Raw genomic sequence first — 18,520 nt, 5'->3', positions numbered from 1 at the left:
TTACAACACTACCCTAGGGGAAAATAGCAAGGCCACCCTGCCTGGGGGACCTGAGGCCATCCTGGCTGCCATCACAGTCCTCCCCCTCCCCCCTCCCTGCCCCGTAGCATCTGCTTTCAGGACTCCATTCAGGACTCCACGTTCAGAACGCTGGTCTCTTCCTTCTCATGTTCCCATTTTTTCCTGTGAAGGACAAATCAGCTCTAAGAGCAGGGAAGGGTGTTCAGGATTGATGCCAATCAGTGGGACAGTACTGGTCTGCCATCCAGGGGACCAGCAGCATCCACTGAAGGAGACATAGTCTGATGCTCCGAGTTCACCATCCACTGTGATTTCAAAGAACTTCCAGGACTGTGAGTGAAGATGGCTAATAATAATTGCTCAGTCAAAGCAGACCCTCTATTCTTACAACTTTAACACACTCTTTCTTCTTCTAAAAAGGAAGAGCCAGTCAAAGCAATCCATCCAAGCAATGCTTTGAGTTGTGCACACAAACTGTAATGGGATCAGTGGACAATGGGGAGAGACCAGGCTAGAGTTGGGGCACACATACTCTCCTTCCAAATCTTCATACTGGAATGAGTTATCAGTCTGAAATTTAAGAAACTCTTGAAGGCCTCATTTATCTACTCCATCCCCTCCTCAGAGCCTACACAAGGCCCATAGCAGTATTCTACCTACAGGGCCCACCAGGGATTATGCCCAAAGTCACACAGCTGGTCACCAGGTCGCAGCAGCAATCTGCTCCATTTGTTTTTGCTGCTGAAAGGTGATGTTATCAACAAATGGGATAAATTAAAAGACAAACAATTACCCAAATTAATATATTTTTAAAACAAAAAATTGCATATGCATATTTTGGATGGAACATTTTGGGGGGGGGCTTTTTGGTTTTTCTGTCCTGGACTGGTTTTGTCCAGGTTGACCTCGAACTCACAGAGATCCACCTCTCTGAGTGCTGGAATTACAGGTGTGCACCACTGAGCCCAGCTAATTGGTAGAACTTTTTAATGTCTAAAAATTCATTCATGTGATTGTGTTACTTACACTTCAGTAATATTGCTGCGGTATAAATGTCTTTTGAGTGTGTTCCTCAAAGAATCAACCTGGAAACCTGGCCTTTCATGTGGAAGTGTAATGTGTAGAATTATAAGGAGCGAGATGAGAGGTAACAAGATCCTTGAGATATTACTTTCAGAAGGGATTAATAAAGAGCTCAGGGAGGTCAGGGGTCCTCTAGAGAGCAGGCTGTCATAAAGAGAGGTTAATCTGTGTTTTTGTTACCTTCTGTCACACTGCCATACAGCCAAGGGTGCCCTCACCAGAGGACTTGATCTAAAAATATATGTCCCCTAAAGCCATAAGCCTCCTTTGTTTTTGTTTTTGTTTTTAATACTCATCCAGCTTCAGATATTTTATTATAGCGAATAGCAAACGGAGAGGCAAATAATACACTAGCCTCAAGTCTCAAGTCAACACTGAAGGAATTGAGAGGAAACGGACTGCAGCCATGGAGGAGATTGTGAACTTCTGGTTCTAAGGATATCCAATTAGCATCAGGAAAGGAGGTTCCACAACACGCCCTGTGAAGCCTCTTCTCCAATATGCCCGACACAAGTACTGAGTTGACAAACCTTGTGGGGTAGCATATCCTCAGGAAGCAATAAACAAAGGCTCAGCCTGCCTAAGCTGGCACCTTCCAAGTGTGCCTTTAAACCTTGCTCAGTAACGGAAGAACTTCATCCAACCTCACCATGGTAATGGGGGGCTATCCCAGAACCACATGAAAGTGTAGCAAGCTAACACCATGAAAGAAACTGAACAGACGGGGAAGTGAGTTGAAAAGGTCTAACTTTATGTTTCATAAACCAAACACAGTGTCTCACTTGTGTAGGACCATTCAGTCATCACGTTTCCATGGCGTTGCTAAGGAAAACTAGGAAAGTATAAACTACACTCAAACCGAAACATTTTCTTGGAAGAAAAACTCAATCCTCTGAACTTACAAAGTGGGTCTACTTAGTTGAAAGCAAAAGAGACGCACACAAGAGTTGTGTTAGCGTCGACGTGTACTTCATTCTCAGAGACTGGGAGGGTTACAGCAAAAGAGCTAGAGCATCAACTACCGGGACTGTGTAGAGTCCCCAGTTTTACCAGATAGAGATTTGGGGACATGGGAAGCAAAGCGTTTTACTTTGTCATGAAGAACTTGGGGCATGATCAAGTCATGCCTTGCCTGGAGTGGCTGGTAAGACCGGCTGCAGGATGCGTACCGTCCCATTCTTGTCTTGACCCTTTTGCCTCTTAGTCCAGAGACGCTGTCTACAGACCAGCCACTGAAACACACCTCCACCACACTGTCAGGGGGACAGGTCGCATCCAGCTCCTTACCTAGGTTTTCTCTCATACAATACATCCCAACCTTAGTCTCCACTCCTTCCAGGGACTCCCCCCCCCCAACACACACACACACACACACACACACACACACACACACACACCTTCCTCTTCCCCTAGATCTAGTACTCCTGCGTTTCCCTTCAGAACACATCAGGGATATCAACAGAACATAGCACAAGACACAGTTGGACTAGGCACCCACCCTCATATTTTTATAAACCACTTTCACTTGACTGTTATTATAAATAGTAAAAAAAAAAATCCTACCCTAAAGTATAACAGAGGTGACTTCTCCTTGCACTTGTTCCATCACGTCTCTTGAAGAACCATTTTATTCCTCGTCTTACATACAAACTTCCTGGGGACACAGCAGTCTTATCCATGGGCAAGTACTCTTTTCGGGGTTCAAAATATTTTAAAACTAATTATAAAAAGAGACATGTGCATTTTGTTTCCATTTAAACTCCTGAAGGTTTCTGAATTCTATTTGAGTAGCATTTTCTCTGGTTACCTCGGTGGCTATAGCTTCAGAAGTGATTTGCTGACCTTTGTTTTAAATGTCTAGTGGCATTTTATCCACAGCCATCTGCAGCACTCAGTGTACAAAGCCTGGCCCAGCAGAAAGCTAAAAACTATGACGTTACCATTTGCCCTGTGGCAACCAGTAATTTGGTCTTCCAAGCAATTTCAAGGGAGTAATAAGTATGTTTAGTCAGGGTACCTGGAGAATTCTCTGGTAGGATGTCCACTAAACTTTCCTTTCAGGCCATGAGAAGTCTCTCTTGTAGGTGGGACACATCAGGAGTCTTTGGAGCCCAGTAGCACAGTTGAACACTGCAATAGTTATGGAAGTCATGGGGATTGCCCACAGGAGCTCCCTACAGTCAGCCTCAAGTAGCCTGTGGCCACCTGAGTTCGCTGCTCGTGAGGCACAGGCTCTCAGGGAAGACATGGCTGAATAACTGGAGGCATACGTTATGGTCATAGCAAGGTAAGAAGTGGTTGCCAACTTTCCCCTCTTCTCATGTCCTAGGGGATAAAGCTGAGCATTGATTAAATGTTTGCTTGTCTCCATCAGAGAGATCTTGAGGCTGCTCACTCTGGCAAGGAGGGCAAGGAGGTTCATGTGGGAAGTACCACGACACAGAGATAAAGCCCAGGGCCGACTACTGTGAGTAGGAGGTTTCCAAGGCTGGCTCTAGTGGGCACTGGTGTTCTTGCCAGCACACAGGACTGCATGAGCCTGAGAATGACTCCTCGCTCCAAAATAACATGTCTGAAATCAATGAATCCTCAGCCTCAAGATGTGCGAAAGACCAATAGCTTCTCTCCAAAGACAGGGGCAAACAGAAATCTCACATGGACTGTCCCACCTCTGGCCACTCAAGTGCATTATCTTCTCCAGTTTCCATTCTTTGGGTGCACAGTGAGGGGAGATGGAAATTGGGAAGGTATAAACGGATACATACATACATGCATACACATGAACCACCCATACCAACATATATACTTGGTAATGTTCCCCAGAGCTCTGGTAGAGGCACAGTCAAGACATACCTAGCACGCCCCCTGCTGGCCTGCCAGGAGCTGACTCAGCCTTTATTCTATGGGCCTAAATCATGGATGAATGACCTTAAAATCCAGAGGGACAGACAAAAATGACAAGGTAAGGCAATTTGAGCTTCTTAGAAAGGAAGGGCACAATAATACTCAACTAAATGCATTTCAAATTTGTTTTCAGAATGTTACAGGAAATAAGTGACTAATGCCTAAAAATATAAAGGAAATAGTTGCTGTTAAATGTCCATGGATATTACAATGAATAAATTTTAAAATGTGAATATTTTCACAGGTCTTAGGGTGGAAACAGTGGATACAAGGGCCACCATAGTTTCACAAACTCAATTCGCAGCTAAAACCACTCACCACTGAAGGCACTTTCAATACAGAAGAATCTTGGCTCTACATACAAGCCAAGTAAGTTCACAAGGCAACCTGTGTAAGAGAAACACCACAGAAAAGCTGTACATGCGGCCAATTTCACTACGAGGCTTATTCGCTCAGCGTGCCACTGTAAATAAGTTTGACATTATCAAGAGGTCAGAGACTATGATGTGGATACCGCTCACTCACTGGTAGCTGACCTCTCTCCTCCTCCAGCAATGGGAGTAGGGGGGGCAGTGATCAGAATTTACTTCCCCAGGGGACATCTGCTACCTGGAATCCAGGCACAGATGAAATTAGCACCTAGCCAGACTACAAAGCAATGATTTGCACTCGCCATCACCCTGAACACCAAGTGGGACCCAGTAACCAGTAAGTATTCCCAGGGTTCCAGGTTCAACCCTTCCTGTGGCATATGGCATTAAATTCCTTGCAAACCCAATATGATCCCACTAATAATTTAAGGCACTCCTATTTTAACCAATTAGGAGGTGCCATTAATTATTAAATTTTAAAAAAAACATCAATACTTTGGTCTCTTACTAGATATCCTTTTGCTACAACAGGCCTAAGTAGATATTCAGACTGTCTTGGGAAGTAGCTTTCGGCTGTTCCCATAAGAGCAGATACTAATGGCACACTCATAATCAAAAGATGGCATGCTGCTGCTGACATTTGTGGAGGAATTTTCACCCCCCCCCCCCCAGAACTTGGTGTGCTGGGCAGATCTCAAGCTCTCATTATTCCTTGAACGCTTTGGATAGGTCTTGGGATCTGGTGGGACAGACTAGTGCTGGAAAAGCCCTTAAAGAAACCAGCACCTACCTCTCTCGGCGGGGGGGGGGGGGGGGGGGAGAGGGGGGAGGGGGCACACCCTAGAAGGAGGAAGATGTTGGTGAAGGAGGAGGCCTGCAGATTCACCTGAAGCAATCAAGGCCTGCAAGGACTCAGGCTCCATTGTCTACCTTTGCCTGGACACAACACGAAATAGATCATTTTAAAGAAATGTTTTCCCCCCTGTACAGATCGCTTTCACTAACCGAGCTTAGGCAAGGTACATGGACTGCCATCTGTGATGGATCTGATCTGTGTGCCCTGGGTCAGCTGATTTCCAAACCTGTAGGGACACATTTTCTTTCGGCCACTCTTCGATGGACTAATTTTCAAGCCAATAGAATAAAAAATTGCACTTATATGAGGTTTTCGAGTTTTGAGCTCAGAGAGGCAGATCCATTTGATGGCTAAGACTCTCAAGGAGCTGCAGTAGCTGCACCGGTCGGGAGGAGGGTACACTTGAGTGGTTATGTCCAATGAAGGAAAGTTTTAGTTAATGATGACATCACTGACATCTCCCAAATTTAAAGGAGCACTTAAAGCACAGCGCACTTAAAGCACAGCAGATACAATTTTCCCCCTCCAGTAATACTAGGGAAGGCCTCTGGGTTCAGAGCCAAATTGCATCAACCGTTTCGCGGCTGTCCAGCCAGACCCAGAGGAACGACCAGAAAGAAGTGCGCGGGGCCACGGTGACCCACGCAGACATAGCCCCTGTGCAAGCCAGCGGCCTCGGGAGCCACTCTGGACTGGCCCTGCCCTTCGGACCCCCGACGCGCCCCCACGGACCGAGGGCCCTGTCCCCGTGCTCTTGTCATCACGTTCCAGTGCAGAGCCGCGAAAAGGGCCAGGAGGCAGCTGCCCGAGCCATTGGGAATGCCGCGCCCTGCCCTCGCCGGGCTGAAGCCGGAGCCGGTGGCCGTGGCGCCCACGGGATCCCGAACGGATCCCGCAATGCAGACGCGCAGCGAGCCTTGTGCCCCCCGCGCCCTGCGGCCCCGGCCCGCGCCCACTCGCCTTCCCTGCCGAGCGCAGGGCGACCCCGTGCCGCGCGCCCCATCGCACCTGCCCGCCGCGCCCGGCCCGCCGCCCGCCGGCAGCACCGCGGCCAGCGCCGCTCACCTGCCGCGCCGCCCGCCGGTCCGCCTGCAGCGCCGCAGTCGCCGCTAGCCGACTTCCATCTTCTCAGGCTTCGGGAAAACCAGATCAGCTGTTCCGCTCGCGCCCAGCCGCGGCCCCCTCCCCAGCTGCCGCGCGGCGCCCGGGCCTCTCCTCCCCCGCCTTCCTGGCTGCGCCGCGCTCCGCCCCCCGCGCCCCTCCGCTCCGCCCGCGGTCGCGCGCAGCGCCCGCCTCCCTGCTCCGCCCGCGGACCCGCGGCGCGCGCCCTGCCTTGACGTCACCACCTTCACCGCGCCCCGCCCCCGCCGAGGTGGTGCGGGCAAGGGAGCGCGCTTGCTCGCGGCCACTGTTGGCTTCGGTCACACAGAGCTTTGGGTAGAAGCGATACGACCCGCTATGTCCCCCCCCCCCACACACACCCTCCGTGCACGCGCTCCCATGCTTGCCCCTTAGGGTGTAGCCTTTCGATGACCTCGTCCGTGGACTAATGAAACCCACCCCCACGGCAGCTCTGCTCTCCTCCCTCTAACGGTCTGCATTCACCTCTGGTTCCTTCCTCTGGGCTGACTTGCTTTTCCTAGCACCCTAAACTTTGCCCGGTCCATTCTGCCTCAGCTTCACTTTTCCATGCCTTTCTGACCTACTCCTGTTTCTTTTCCCCTTAATGTTTGCATGACTGTTAAGAAGTTTCCCCTAGCCTGACACCAAGTAGTGCATCTGCTTTTTACCCTCTCAGATTACTAACCTTCCTGGAGTAGCTTTTGCCAGTTAGGTTTGGAGCTGGGCGTCTCCATATTCTTGGTCCCTTGTTCAAGAAATTGAAATAACGGTGCACAGGTATTGCTAATTAACAACAAAGGTAAGAAAGAGCAAAGCCATACTACAGAGCAGAAATATACGCAGTCGACAGCAGGCCACGTCAGCGAGCACAATAAAAGGCCCTGGTTATCTGAAGGGTCCATTCTATGGCTTTCCAGAGCAGGAGGTGTTTGATTGGTAAAGGTTGTAGCGTCAGTGGTTCTCTGTTTTGATTGACAGAGCAGATTATGTAAGCCATTTGTCGCTATGCACGCCCTTCCCTATAATGTGTTTGGTTTTTTGTTGTTGTTTTTTTCGAGACAGGGTTTCTCTGTGTAGCCCTGGCTATTCTAGACTCACTTTGTAGACCAGGCTGGCCTCTGGCTCCCAAGTGTTGGGAGTACAGGCGTGCGCCTATAATGTGTTTGATTTTAATCATCTGCACACCCGACTATGCGTAGTCGTAGGATGGTTAAATTGCGTGTTCTTCCTAAAAGTTTACTTGAGCACGTTTTTCCATGTACATGCACACAAGACTAGTTCAAGCTGGATCAAGACCCCATTCTCGTACGCTAGTTTAGCTGGAATATGACTGAATAAAAATTGTCAAGGGCTAATGGCTTACCAAAGTTCCATATTGCTGACTTGTGCCTATGCATACCTTCCCCAACTTCCCTGAGACTCTTTTCTCTCTAATTTATCAAGATCAGTCTTTAAATTGCTTTGTGCTGAGTAGGGGACTAAAGCTGAATAGGGCCAAATTCTCTTTCCTATTCTGTCCCTAATGCTGTTATATATTCTGGGTCTCAAATTAGTGAATGCTCAGAAAACTTCTCATGCTGCTGGTCCAGGGTCAAAGAGATGATGCCTCTTGCCTGTTTTGTCAATGCTGACGTCAGCAGTTGATGGAGGAGCATTTGCAATTGGAGTTGTTGGGTTCTGAAGACATAAACTTTATAATTATTCAGAAGAGGAAGGGTGGGAGTAAACCAGAGAATTGGGGAGAGGATATATATCCATATAGGAGAGGGGACCAACAGCGCCAAGGTCTTCCGGGGTTCCAACTCGGCCTTCTCTCTGGAGAATATTTTTTTGTATTGTGTCAGATTTTCCCAGACTTGTCAACATAAAAGGATTTACCCAACAGCCACACAAAATTTAGGTCAGTCATACACAACAAATGGCTATTTAGCTTGCTAATGGATTAAGATATGTTTGGGCCCCAACTACAATGTGTTATCTCTCCACAAGCACAGATCAGCTGTCATCATTATAGAATTCTTAACACATATATGTGCTATTTAATTCTGGGAACTTCACGTCAAAGCTGTCATCTCTTCCTTTTTTTTTCCCCCTCTGGTAGTTTGAATGAGAAATACCTTGTATAGGTCCATGAGTTTGAACATTTGATTGCCAGTTTGTGATGCTGTTTGGGGATGTTAGGAAACTTTTAGGAAGTGGGAGGAAATGCCTTACTGAGGAAGTGTGGCATCGAAGGCATACTTTAAGGATTTACAGCTATAACCTACTTCCTCTTCTCCCTCCCTCCCTCCCTCCCTTCTTCCCACCCCCCTACCCTTGCATGAGGATGAAAATGTGATTAGCCAGCTTCCTGCCTCTCCTGCCATGCGTAGTCTACCCTATTGGCATGTCTTCTTCACAGTGATAGATTCTATCCCTCTGTAACCATATGCTAAAGGAAACCCTTTCTTCCTTAAAGCAGCTCAGTACTAGAAGCAGTTGAGTAGGCAGAAGGGAAGACTTCAGGATGGACAGTTGACCAAGCCATTAAGGAGCAGGTTGCTGGATTGTATCCAATCTATAAACCGTCATCAGCAGGGCCTGTTTTTTCTTTATTTTATCTTCTATATTTAGTATGTCATTTATATGTAACAAATAATTGGAATATTATACCTAGAATTAAAATAATCAAGAAAGGAACGGGAGAAGAAGGTGTAAGAACTAAACCAAAGACCTCTGCACAAATCAATAGTGCTTAGTCATATGGATTACATGTTTTGCCTTGCACATCTACAGGATTTTTCACAGATAATAGTCTTAGAGTATTTACAAGTAAAGTTGGAGGTTTAGGTAAGTGAACAGGTATTATAGAACCCAATTAATAACACAATAGCTTCACTAAAGCCAAGATTAGCATTATTTTATCATTAAGGTCATATGAGACTTAGAAATACTGTGAGAGCTGGGGCACAGTGGTCCATGCCTGTAATCCCAGCACTTGGGAGGTAGACCTCTGTGAGTTCGAGGCCAGCCTGGTCTACAAAGTGAGTCCAGGACAGCCAAGGCTACACAGAGAAATCCTGTCTCGAAAAGCCAAAATAAATAAATAAATAAGTAAATAAATAAATAAACAAAAATATAAAAGTAAATACCGCTAGAGATGTTTGGAATTTAGTTACTTGGTTGTCACTATGGTTGAAGACATGTGTCATCCAATTTTTTCTGAAGTCTGTGAAGATGATGTGATAAATCTGAAATGGAAAATGAAATAGAAATCTAGTTCCTCTCTTGAAGTGTTATAGAACAGGAAGTAAGTGTTTAGGAGTACCCAGTAGACTCCTTTTCTTCCAGGTTGAGGGGACTCCTTTATGTGATATCTTTTCCCAACTGATGAGGTCATCTAATTTTAGTTTTTATTCATCTAATTTTTCATTTCTTGGAAATTTACCATGGAAATATACTACCTGTTTCTGAATTTTCGCTATTATGTCAGAAGTCTCTTATAATAGAAGGTTTCTCTTTAATAAACATGGCTCATATATTTTTGTTTAATTTTGTATAAGATGTCAGAAATTAGTTTATGAAAAAATAATGAGTGTTGCACAAAAAGTGCAGGTCTCTGGCTGAGAGAAACCAATGGAAATATATTTGGCTAAAGAAATTGAAAGGTTTAGTCAGTTTTGAGAGTTATTGTAATTGTTTTATTGAATTACCAACCAGGTGACCAAAGATTGTAAGGAGGGTTGAGCCATGATATAATAAGCACAATTTTACAACTAGGTTAAAATATTTGTAATTTAGCTGGGAGTGCCCCAAATAGGAGTAATTCTTTTAGTAGCATTCCTCCTACAGTTAATATGGAGACTGTCTGAAAGTGACAGTTTTTCCTTTGCCCCAAAGGAAAAAAACACTAAAACTCTAATTTGTATGAGGCCTCATTACTAAGTCTTCATGTGTTCAGCAACAGGATAAAACATCCATCCATCCATCCTCATTTTGTGAGCCCGTTTTGGCAAATGTTTCTGGGCAGACTAATATTTAAGAAAACATTTTTGTAAACAAAGAACTGGGCATCAGTTTCCCAGACTAAGAATTTTAAGTAATCTTTAATTATAGTTAAATTAGTTACATAGAGGGAGCAAAGGAACCTTTGAGTGGATGCATACAAAGTGGATGACGTTCTAAGTGGATTGATTGTTTGACATAGGCACAACCTTGTCAAAGACTCCAGTGTCTCAGACCCTGGGAAATTGGCAGAGCCTTCCTCCAGTCCTGCAGGGTGAGGCTCAGAGGGGTGGTAAAGCCTTGCTCTGGTCCTAACGTGAATGTTGGCCATGTGTGCAAAAACAAGCAATGGAAGCTTCTTCCTCAGGGGAGTCTACCACAGGAGACTTCTCACCTACAGAGACCTCCTACTGAGACTAGCTAAGCCCTCCCCCCTGCCCCCCCCCCCCCCCCCCCGTGCTCTACATAAGGATCACACTAAGTTGGAAAGTAATCCATACTATAGAGTGAAAACAGCCCATCCCATGCAGGCCACTGGGTTTTAGGAACCACACTGTCTAGCCGTTGAGGAAGAGTTCTTTTAATGCCTTTTTCTTCTCCTTTGATGGTTTACATAAACATTTAACTGTCTTAATGAGCAGCACCCCCTCTCCTGCTCACAGCCTCATATATTTGAATACCCGGTCCTCAGTTGGTAGGGTTAGCAGGTGTGACATTTTTTGAAGGTGTGTCATTGAGGATGGTCTTTGGGGTTTCAAAAGCCTCTGCTACTCCCAGAGAGTGAGTCAGCTTCTGGCCACCCGCCTCCCCCTCCCCCACGTGTGTCTCCTTTTGCAAAAGGATATTAATTTGCAGCTACTGGTTTAGTTCCACGGCTGCCTGACTTCTGCTATGCTCTCCGCCATGATGACCATGGACTTACCTTCTGAAGGGGTAAAGCCCCCAATAATTCTTTTCTTCTCTAGATTTCCTTGGTCATGGTCTCTTTGCAGCAGTAGAAAAGTTACTAAGAGCCAGGCATGGTGGCGCATGCCTGTAATCCCAGCATTTTGGGAGGCAGAGGCAGTAGGATCAATGTGAGTTCAAGGCTAGACTGATGTACAAGTCCAGGACAGCCAAGGCTATACAGAGACACCTTGTCTTGAAAAAAAAAAAAAAGGCTTCCATATGGGTTTTTCAAAGAATCTTCCTTTTTATTAACATTTTCTCCCACCACCATTCTACTTAAACTTCCACTCCCGGGATACCCTCTCTACACATCACTTTTGTCCCGTAATTCCTGTTGTCACTTAAGGCACCCCCCCCCCCCGACCCCATTCAAGTTCCCACTTTCTAGTTTCCTGACTAGAGCTGGTTAAAAGGGACTGTGAAAAACCTGCTTTTTCAATGGAGTCAGTCCCCAAGATGTTTATTTTTTGTATATACAACACATGTGTCGTCCCAGCAAAGCAGGGAAGTTGATGCTCTCTGGCTTAGATGGTGTCTTCTGATGTTTTTATTCTGGTGATCGGTGATCGATCAAGCATTAGGGTAGGATGGTGAAGAGGAGGGAGTTGTGCTTAGACATGCAGATTCCCAAAGAATGGACTGTTCAAAACATCAGGGCAGGGTTGAAGTTCTCTTCTTTGTGGCTTTCCCTGATTTCTTGGTAAGTGGAAGGATCTTGGTAGAGGTCCTTAAAGGCCTGCACTTAAAAAGGATTTCAAACTATTTTCTTTTTTCCCCCTATGGAAAAGATCTAACTGAAAAAAAAAATACTGTAGTTAAACTTGACATTTGGGAACCATTTCTCTCCATCGACAAGCTGGTATGGAGGCCCAAGGAGTATTACAGGAAAATTCAATATGCCCTTTCCTGGGGTTGTCTGGGTTAAACTCTCGCCAATTTGGAATTATATACTCAAGGGGAGTTTGATAGAAAAGAAGAGTTTCCCAAGATAACCTAGAACAGGGAGGAGAGGAGAAAATGAAGAGCTATTGACCTGATTCCACCAAAAGAGCGTCCCCTGGAGAGGGATGAGCATGGTCCGGGCCTCTCTGTGTGGAATCTTTCCTTTGGGTGCTGGAGACATCCAGTGTCCACCTATGGCAGACTTTGTAAGGACTTCTTTGTAGTCTTTGTCTCTGTGAGATCCTCCACAATCTCCGTATTCTTTCTAATTATGGGATTCCCTGAGTACAAACAGTGGCTTGGGATAATTTTCTGCTGGAGGGACTGGTTTCCAAAGAGATTCTTGTGAAAGGTGTTGGTTTATTTGTTGAGATTCTGACTAAATGAAAGTTGGTGGAGAAGTTATATCTATAGTTAGGATAGTTATTATAGTAATAATTTTAAGAATAGGTTCCTGGCAGGCACTACGCCTAACAATTTAAGTCAATGAAATACTATGATCTGACAGCATCTGTTTGCTCAGAGTTTGAGGAATTGGAAGAGAGAATCCATAGGATGTTTCATAAGTTTTTGTGCATGGGTTGGTGTTCTCTCCCTCCACTAATGCAGGCATAAAGATGAAACAGAGATTGAGGGACTGTCCAGCCAATGCCTGGCCCAACCTGAGACCCACCCCAGGGGAGAGAGCCAACTCCTGATACTATTAATGATACTCTGCTATGTTTATATATGGGAGCTTAGCATAGCTGTCCTCTGAGAGGCTTCACTCTGGAGTGAATCAAAACAGATGCTGAGACTCACAGCCAAACATTGGGCGAAGCACAGGGAGTCTTGTGGAAAGCTGGGGAAAAGGATATAAGGACCTGGAGGGGACAAGAGCTTCATAAGACCAACAGAGCCAACTAGCCAGGGCTCAGGGTGGTTTGCGGAGACCGAAGCACCAATTAAGGACCATGCACAGAAGGACCCAGGCCCCCTACACAGATGTAGCCAATGGGCACCTTCAGCTTTATGTGGGTTCCTAGTAGGGGAACAGGGGCTGTCTCTGACATGGACTCCGTTGCCTGCTTTTTGATCACGTCCTCCTGGCAGGACTGCTTCTCCAGGCCACAGGGGAAGAGGACATGCTCAGTTCTGATGAGAATTGATGTGCTGGGGTGGGTGGATGGGTGGGTGGGGAAGGCTCCCCTTTTTTGAGGAATAGGTGTAGGGGGGAGAGGGAGAGAGGGTGAGACTGGGAGAAGTGGAATGAGGAGGCTTATGATCTAGATGTAAAATGAAGAAATACTACTATTCAGCTATTAAAAACAAGGAAATCTTGACATTTGCAGGCAAATGGATGCAACTAGAAATGATCATCCTGAGTGAGGTAACCCAGACCCAGAAAGACATGATTTCTTATAAGTGGATATTAGCCTAACACAGATGTCTGCTGAGAGACTTCCCCCAGCAGGGGATCGGGACACATGCTGAACTCCAGGTGAGAGTGGTATGGAAGAATGGGTGGATGAAAGGATCCAGAGGGTTCAGGAACCCCCACAAGGAGACCATCAAGGCTGGAAGATCTGGACTTAGGGGGGGCCTGAACAAACCGTTGTACCAGCCAAGGACAATGCATGCAGCAAGCCTAGACCCCTGTTCAGATCTAGCCAATGGATAGCACATTCTCCATGGTTGTGGGGAGAGTGGGGACTGCCTCTGACATGAACTCTGGTGCATCATATTTGACCACTTCTCCTTGGTGGGGAGGCTCAGTGCCACACAGAGGAAGGGGAAGCAGGCTATCCGGATGAGACCTAATAGGGTGTGGTCGTATGGTGAGAGAGGCGGTCCCCATCTGTCAGAGGTCCAGGGGAGGGGAAGAGGGCAGAAGAGGGAGGGAGGATAGGAATGGGAAGATACAAGCGAGAGGATAACAATCGGGATGTAATCCGAATAAATTATAATAAATTAAACATATTGCACTTACAAAATAAAAGAAAAACAATGTTTCATAAGTTTGACTCAAACAAGAGATGATTTCCCTTTTTAGAGAAGGGTGATTACATCAGCTTTTCTTACAAACAAGAAAAAGGTCATTGTATTAATTCCTTTTCTGTTGCTGTCAAAAAGCAACTTAAGGGATAAAGGTTTATTTGGGCTTATGATTCTAGAGAACCAGACCACATCATGGCAGGGAAGGCATGCCGCGTTAGTCAGGAAGCTAGCTGGTTCCATTTCAGTCCACATACAGGAAGCAGGACAGGAAGTGCATCAAGGTTATAAGCCCTCAAAGCCAGCCCCTAGTGACATGCTTCCTCCAGCAATGGTCCACCCGCAAAAGGTTCCGTAACAGCACACATTGGGCCTCCTCACAGAGACGCCAGCCCTGCCAAATGTTCTCTGTCCTTATAAGCTTTCTGAAGCTACAGAGAAAGAATTTATTACTTTCTCAATCTTGCATCTTTTTTGTTATTGTTGTTGTTGTTGTTGTTTTTTCTGGGACAGAATATCTCTTGTTAACCTGGCTGTCCTGGACTCACTCTGTAGACCATGCTGACCTCAAACTCACAGCGATCTGCCTGCCTCTGCCTCCCGAGTGGTGGGATTAAAGGTCTGTGTCACCACACCTGACTAATTTTGCATCTTTTATTGCCTTCAAAGCTGGCACCATCAAGACAATATTACCAAGTTCAGCTGTCAGTTTGAGATAGACCCTTGCCCCCTGGGACCTCAGTAGCATCAGCTTTTTGTTTCCTTCCAGAAATTTGAAATTTATCTGGCTGAAGTCTTACTCTTAGGTCACCCTTTCTATCTAATGTAAAGCAAGAAGATTCTCCATCTTGGCACTAATCTCATCAACAATCTTTTTGTTGTTGTTGTTTTGGTTTGTTTTTTGTTTTGTTTTGCACATAACTTTACTATAGGCATAAGATTCCTAGTGTAGTTTTCTTCTCCAAATTGCACATTTTTCATTGCTTTCTGTGTCATTTGTTGCTCTTTTTCACAGTAAGTGTGCATAAGACTCCACCTTCTACTGTCTTGAAACTTCCTCTGAGAAAGCAATTCTTCCATTGCCTTTTAAATAGACCATCACATAAATTCTTGGGACATGATTAGAAAACAGCCAAATTATTCTCCAAAATACCATACAAATGGCCTTCATCCTGGATGCTAATAGAGTCCTTGTTCTGCTCTGAAACCTCCCGTGCCCAGACTTCACTGTCTGTATCACTGTCTTCCAGTCTCCTATTAGAGCAACTTGTTAAGACGTGCTTATGGAATTCAACAGTTTTTCTAACCTTAAGTTCCAATGTCTTCCACAGTCCTGCAAAAACAATATGGTCAGGTGTTTTATAGAAATGACCCACTGCTCCCAGTGGGTCTGCATTAGTTATTCTGGGTGTGATAAAATACTGGGTCCAGAGCAATTTAAGGAAGAAAGGGTTTATTCTAGTTTATGATTCCAGAGAGCTAGAGTTCATTAACAGTGGAGAAGGCATGCCATGCTGGCAGGAAGCTGGGTGCTCATATGTCATCCACAGGGAGGAAAGAAGGAGAGGATGGTGGGGGGAAGGAGAGAGAAGGTGGGGGAAGGGAGGAGGGAGAGGAAGGCAAGGACAAGGCTATAAACTCTCAAAATCTGCTCCCAGTGATGTACTTCTTCTAGCATAAAATTTCTTCCTCCTAAAAGTTCCACAACCTCACCAAATAGCACCACTTACTGGGGATCAAGTGTTCAAACACATGAGCCTGCGCGGTACATTTATCATTCAAGCCACCACAGTCCTTGAGCCCTTAGCCTGGAGGTTGCATTAGTTTGGAAAGATGAGGGTCTGAAGAGTTTTGTAATGAAACTGTTAAAGTCACAAGAAGCCAGTCCAAAGAAAGGGGTACAACTCATTCATATTGCTTGTGCAGATGTTGACCTGGGTTGTATAGGCATTGACCTTTCATGCTGTCTTGTCCAGGAAGGGCCTTCTGTACTAAGATGCATGACCTACTTAACATATTTGGGAGCTTTGTAGTGATAGATGCTCTGATGACTTTTTTATTGTCTCTGTCTGTCTGTCTGTCTGTTTGTCTCTCACACACACACACACACACACACACACACACACACACACACACACACACACACAGGCCTGCTGCTTAGTGGTAAACAACCAAAATTTAAATGTAGAAGAAGCATCCAAGCAAGGGTAGTAGAGAAAGTGATCCCCAGTTGAGATGAAGTTTACTTCCTATCTCATTAAAGTGTGATTTCTTATTTTTAGTTTATGACTATGTTTTCTTTTTAGTCAACTGATTTCTTCTCTAAGCAAGCATATAAACTATTCAATCAAAGAAAAACATAGGCATAAATTATGTTGTCAGTGTTTGAACACACAAATACAAACACACATGTACATATCTATCATCTATCTATCCACTTATCATCTATCTAATATATCTATCATCTTTCCGTCTAATCATCTGTCCTCTATCTATTTATCTATCATCTATCTAACTAATCAACCTATTATCTCTCTCTATATAACATATACATATGTGTTATTTATTTATAATATATGCATATATACATATGCATACATATATAAATTTGAGGTATCAATTCATTGTGGCTGGGAGGGCATGGCACAGCAGCTGACACTACAGCATCAGCAAACAGGGAGAATGCTACATCCTTTGCTTTTTTCCTTTTCTCCCATTTATTATATCTGGGCCCCAGTCTATAGGACAGGAGGATAATGGACTTATTCCTTTGGTTAATCCTATCTGAAAATATGATCATAAAGATACCAATAAATATGCCTTTCTAAATTCACAGGCTCTTGTCTATCCAATCAAGGTTAATGGGGACAAGACTCAACAATATAAAAAGGCTGCTGACACATACCACCACATGGAAGCACCTAAAAGATATATGACTATTGTTTTGCTTTTCAATTTACTGATAAAAATAATGTTGGGTATAGTTTTGTTTATATATCTTCCATTTATGTATCTTTTATGACATTCCTATTTTTTCCAGTTTTACATCAGGTCACTCCCTCATGGTTGAATTTTAATGTCCTTTGCCTATCTGGGGAGAAGTACTGACTGAGATGAATTTTTGAAATATTTTCTACTAGCATGAGGCTTGTCTTTCTAGTTTTTTTTGTCTTGTAGAACCCATGTTCTATATTAATTCTCTAATTCTAAGTCCAACTTAAGGTGTTTTTCTTTCAATTGCCATGCTTTGCTATTTGTATCTAAGCATCACAGATCACGGTCCTGTAGATTCATTTCTATTATTTTCCTCTAGAGTTTTATAGTTTTATGCTTAGTTTATGACTCATTTTTAATTAGCTTCATAGGAAATGCAAGAAGGTCCCATTGTGTCCTCTGTTGTGTGTCGTCAGTCCATTCATAATAATACCTTGCCACCTTGATATCTATAGCTTAATTGTAAGACCTACAGACAGTAGCATTTCTCCATCAATGTGTTCTTTTTCTGTTAGGTCTTATAAAACTGTAGGACTTATACCTTCTCATAAAACTTTGGAATTGGTTTGTACATGTCTACAAAATAGGTTTCTAGAAATTTACTTATATTCCCATGATACTGGACATTAAATTTGTAAGACTCAACATTTCAACTTTGAGTCTTCCAATCCTTGTGTTTGAAACACATCTCCACTTTTTTAGACCTATTTATTTTTAACATTTTCAGATTTTGGGGGGTAAATTTCTGCATATATTTCTTGTACATATTTTGTGACATTTACGTGTATGTCATTTTTTTTTTGGTGTTAGTAGAATTTTCTCCCATGTTGAAGATCAAATCAAGATGTTTCACAAGCTACACAAGTGCTCTAATACTGAACGTCATCCCCAGGCATTGGGTCTCTTTAAGGATGAGTTTTCCACCCTGCCATGCTTCTGTTTCCTGATGGCTGGGGCTATGGGTACAGACCATTGTGTCCCATCTATAAATGTCTTTAAGTTTCAGTTTCTCGATGTTATATATATATATATATATATATATATATATATATATATATATATATATATATATATATCAGTTTTTGAGATTGTTATGTGAATCCACAAAGCACACAGGATGCCCATCTTCCAATGAAATCAGTATCTGTTTTATTTCTGTTTTCCTTGTTATGTTGAACTAAATAGACTCTCTGATATGACATAGGATAGGTATGATGAGGTAGAACATCCTGGCCTTGTTACACATTTTAGGAGGGATCATCAGAGTCTTGTCTCTAACTGTGATGTTGTCTGTAAGGTTTTGTAACATTTGTTATTAAGA

The 18,520-nt window shown here is 44.2% G+C and overlaps 1 protein-coding gene across 4 annotated transcripts in view; it reads right to left on the bottom strand.

Annotated features, from left to right (window-relative positions):
- Positions 1-6,462, bottom strand: part of OTUD7A (OTU deubiquitinase 7A) — a 317,547-nt gene extending 311,085 nt beyond the window's left edge. For 3 of the 4 annotated variants that reach the window (XM_084755965.1, XM_084755964.1, XM_084755968.1), the window contains exon 1: positions 6,301-6,462. The gene's annotated coding sequence lies outside the window, so the exon portion shown is untranslated. Of the gene's footprint in view, positions 1-4,326; positions 4,346-6,300 lie in introns of those variants that run through there. The other variant, XM_084755967.1, reaches the window with a different exon arrangement.
- Positions 6,463-18,520: the final 12,058 nt, after the last annotated feature.

Source organism: Acomys minous (assembly GCF_964271855.1).
Source record: "Acomys minous genome assembly, chromosome: 2".
Classification (NCBI taxonomy): domain Eukaryota; kingdom Metazoa; phylum Chordata; class Mammalia; order Rodentia; family Muridae; genus Acomys; species Acomys minous.
The sequence above is the reverse complement of the archived record's forward strand: the minus strand, read 5'-3'. Positions and strand labels throughout refer to the sequence as shown.